Source organism: Lygodium microphyllum, chromosome 5 (assembly GCF_053477565.2).
Source record: "Lygodium microphyllum isolate KBCC chromosome 5, Lygodium_microphyllum_v1.1.10, whole genome shotgun sequence".
Taxonomy (NCBI): Eukaryota; Viridiplantae; Streptophyta; class Polypodiopsida; order Schizaeales; family Lygodiaceae; genus Lygodium; species Lygodium microphyllum.
Window position 1 is genome coordinate 65,213,948 of NC_141139.1, and position 4,546 is coordinate 65,218,493.

Here is a 4,546-nt window from a genome sequence, read left to right on the forward strand (position 1 = left end):
TAGGATAAAAAGCTTTTCATTAATAAAAGAGTTACAAAATTGAAGTGAAAATATACAAGGATGCTTCTAGTTTATGTTTGCATCTATTTGTATTCTTTTGGCTTTATAACCTCTTTGTCGCTTTTTGCAAACACATCTAATCTCTTTACAGTGGATTTTTTCTTTAGTTGCTAGAAGAATTTGACTTGGACAGGGGGCCAATTCTCTTCAGGCTGATGAGGAGATGAATGACACTCCATAGAAGAAAGTGTTTTCTTTTTAGAGTTTACATTGCTAGTTTTTCGAGATGACTTGCCCTTTCCCTTACCCTTACTCTTAGTTGAGGATTTTTTTGTAGGTGAGTAGAGGTTGGCTGGCATGATTTCCCTATCAAGAATCAAGTCAATACATTGCTCCCTTATCCACCACATATATGAATTAAGGTAATCTTGGCACTACAAGAAAAAATATAATAAGTTGGAAAACTCAAAGACAGGTTTCTCAAAAAATCAACAATGTAAAAAATACTTACATTAACCCCCATCTATCTTGAATATCTTTGAATCTATTGTCCTACAAACATTTAAAATCACTCTCCATCCACAAGAATGCACATCAGTTTGCAAGGGCACTTATCATTGGAGAAAGCTATATGGTTTTTGAGGATTAGTAATATCCTCATATGTGGTGTCCAAAAGGATAGCTACTCTATCGCACGAAATTTGCACGGCGGTTTGTGAAAGTCACTCACCGCAGGGACACTTTGTGATGGAAGAACTCGACATAAAATAATTATCCAAAAGAGTTTTAGATTCAAGATGAATGAGAAAACAAATTCTTTGATTAAAGATATAGATAAGAGACAAGATCAAAAGATTTTCGGATATGATCAAAAGATATATGAACAGCTCAAGCTAGAACATGTGATGACAAAGTGTTTACTGTATGAAGCCAGGAAGCAAAAATGATCAAGTTGTTGTAGAGAAAATCACCATGTCTCTTCACTAGCCATTCTGAAGACAAGGTCGAGATCTCAAACTAAGAGAGAAGAGAAGAAAGTGGAATGTCAGGATTTTATGGAAAAATCTTCAAGGAAAGCGAGGAGCTCAAAGCTGAAACTTAAGCCACTCTCATAGAATTTGATGACGAGAACTTTGAAGAGGGCAAGGAGCTCATAGCTCAACTCAAAAGCCACTCCATAGAATTTGATGACAATCTTCAAAGTAGGCGAGGAGCACCAAACTCGGACTCAAGCCGCCTTCATAAGCGACTCGATGGCAAAAACTTCAATGTAAGCAAGGGGCCCTATGCTCAACCTTAAGCCTCTCTCTCTAATTTGATGGAAAATCTTCAAAGAGGCGAGGGACACAAAGCTCTACCTCAAGCCTATCGCTTGAATTTGATGGGTTCTAAGGCTCTCATAGTGTCACCCTTTTATAGTTTTCTCTCCTACATCTTCACGTTTGTGCTTTTCTTTATCCCAAAAAACCTAAGGCATTTATCTTTAGAAAACATTAAGGTTATGCTTTTAAATCTTATACTTTAAGAAAGCTTAAGTGCTAAACTGCTGTCTTGTGATCATCAATGCATCATTTATTTTCTTCGTCAAAAGTTTAATTATTAAGCTTTTTCGCCACCCCTTCTCAAATTAAGGTTAATGGTAATCATGCATGGGCGAAAATCGAATATGTTCTTTATGATCTCTAGAATCTCTGCATCAGGAAATCTTCTGGTCATGAATGTGTCAACAAATACAAACAGTGGCTAAGGTACACATATAGCATAGGAAACGTGCACATGACACCGATGGGAAAGTCCTATAGCAGAAACACTCTTGATAGCTTGCCTTACAATGTAGACCCCACTGTGATCAAATTTTGTGGGATCCTTACCTAAAAAAGCCCCACCTCCATGTGCTCCCCAACCACCATAGGTGTTAATCATGATCTTCCTACCAGTAGGACCAGCATCACTGTACAATCCTCCAATCACAAAATGCCCAGATGGATTGAGATGAAAGATTGTCTTCTCATCCAAGTATTTCTCTGGAATTTGTGCGGGGGTTCGTGAAAGTCACTCGCCACAGGGACATTTTGTGATGGGAGAACTCAATGTAAAATAATTATCCAAAAGAATTTTAGATTAAAGAAAAATGAGAAAAAAAATTCTTTGATTAAAGATATAGACAAGATACAAGATCAAAAGATTCTTGGATATGATCAAAAGGCATGAAAAAATCAAGATGGAACATGTGATGACAAATTGTTTATAGTATGAAGTTGGAAATCAAAGATGATGAGGTCATTATAGGGAAATTTGCCATGTCTCTTCACTCGCCATTTTGAAGACAAGGTTGAAATCTCGAACTGAGAGAGAAGAGAAGAAAGTGGAATGTTAAGATTTTATGGAAAGATCTTCAAGGAAAGCGAGGAGCTCAATGATCAAACTCAAGCCACTCTCGTAGAATTTGATGATGAGAACTTTGAAGAGGGCAAGGAGCTCATAGCTTGACTCAAAAGCCACTCCATAGAATTTGATAAAAATCTTAAAAGTAGACGAGGAGCACCAAGCTCGGACTCAAGCCACCTTCATAAGCAACTTAATGGCGAAAACTTGAATGTTGGCAAGGGGGTGAATGCTCAACCTCAAGCCTCTCTCTTGAATTTGATGGTGATGAGGCAAGGGGCACAAAGCACCACCTCAAGCCAGTCGCTTGAATTTGATGGGTTCTAAGGCTATCACAGTGTCACTCTTTTATAGTTTTCTCTCCTACATCTTCACATTTGTGCTTTTCTTTAGCCCAAAAAAGGACCTTAGGCATTTAGCTTTTAAAAAAATTTAAGGTTATTCTTTTAAAGCTTAATATGCTTTAAGAAATCTTAAATGTTGAACTGTCGTCTTGTGATCATCAATGTGTCATTTCTTCTCTTTGTCAAAAGCTTAATTATTAAGCTTTTTCCCCACCCCTCCTCAAATCAAGGTTAATGGTAATCATGCATGGGCAAAAATAAAAGTTGTTCTTTATGGTCTCTAGAATCTTTGCATTAAGAATTCTTCCAATCATGTATGTGTCAACAAATAGAGATAGTGGTTCAAGTACACCGATACCATAGGAAACTTTCACAAGGGCAAGTCCTGCAGCAACAACACTCTTCGTAGCTTGCCTTACAATGTAGGACCCACTGTGATAAAATTTGGTGGGATCCTTAGCTATTAAAACCCCACCTCTATGTGCTTCCAAACCACCATAGGTGTTAATGATGATCTTCCCACCAATAAGACTAACATCACCGTACAGTCCTCCAATTACAAGACGCCTTGATGGATTGAGATGAAATATTATCTTCTCATCCAAGTACTTCTCTAGAATGAGAGGCTTGATGACATGCTCCTTAAGATCAATAGCAATCTCATTGTTAATAATTGACTCATCATGCTGAGTTGATATCAACATAGTGTGAATGTGAATTGGAACCATTGCACCCTTGTCATTCTTGCACTCAATGGTTACTTATGTCTCACCATCACATCGGAGCTAGGGACATGTCCCATTCTTTGTGACCTAAATTAACTTGGCCCCAAGCCTGGTAGTCAAAACATGGGTAAGAGGCATTAGCTCTTCAATTTCATCTGTTGCATATCCAAACATATGCCCTTGGTCTCCCGCTCCAATCTCGTATGGTTTTTTTTAGAAGTGCCATCGACCCCCCTGGGAAATGTCAGGGCTCTGCTACTCAATGTTCACCTGCACCTTGCAATGGTTTGTATCTAGACCCACCTCATCAGAGAAAACAAATCTCTCTACATGTATCCTGCACTATCTTCTCATAGTCCACCTTGGCTTTGGTGGTGATCTCACCGAAGATCATGACCATGTTTGTCTTGGTGCATGTTTCACATGCAACCTTACTATTAGGATCTTGTTCCAGGCATGCATCAAGCACAACATTAGAAACCTGGTCACAAATTTTGTCAGGATGACCTTCATTGAGGGACTCGGAGGTGAACAAAAAAGTCTCCATTTGAGAAATATATCAAAGAGTAGAGGCAATTTACACCCCCAGAAAGCTGTAGATTATTCCTCCTTCGAAATTCATGTCTGCTTCCCTTTGTGATCTCTCTTTCTCTCTCTCTCTCTCTCTCTCTCTTCAAGTCTTTCCATAATCAAGAAATTGCAAAAATCACCCTTGTACCGGTTCCGTTCATAGTGATAAGAGCCCTGATGATTTCCTTGATGATTTGACATGCTAATGCTTAGTTTTGAATGCTTCTTCAAGTCATGAACTTGTAGATGAAACCTATCTTGGCCTAAAGCTTTAGCAAGAAGTATTGTAATCACTTTTCCATCAGCACACCAACAGACCAATTGAGCCTTCCATTTGTAGTTCAAACTTGACAACTTATCAAATACTTCATGTGCTTCTTCTAAGCTAGAACACTTGACAAACATGTCCTTTAAAAAACAAACCAAAAAGATCAAAAGCCAAATGAAGTTGCCTGTGTTGAGTACATCCTTTTGCATACATGTCAACTAGGACATTACCCATGTCCATGCGTATTTCAATCC

The 4,546-nt window shown here is 38.4% G+C and overlaps 1 pseudogene; it reads right to left on the bottom strand.

The window, feature by feature from the left end:
- Positions 1-1,599: 1,599 nt before the first annotated feature.
- LOC148035916 (S-adenosylmethionine synthase 1-like) lies at positions 1,600-4,004 on the bottom strand (annotated as a pseudogene).
- Positions 4,005-4,546: the final 542 nt, after the last annotated feature.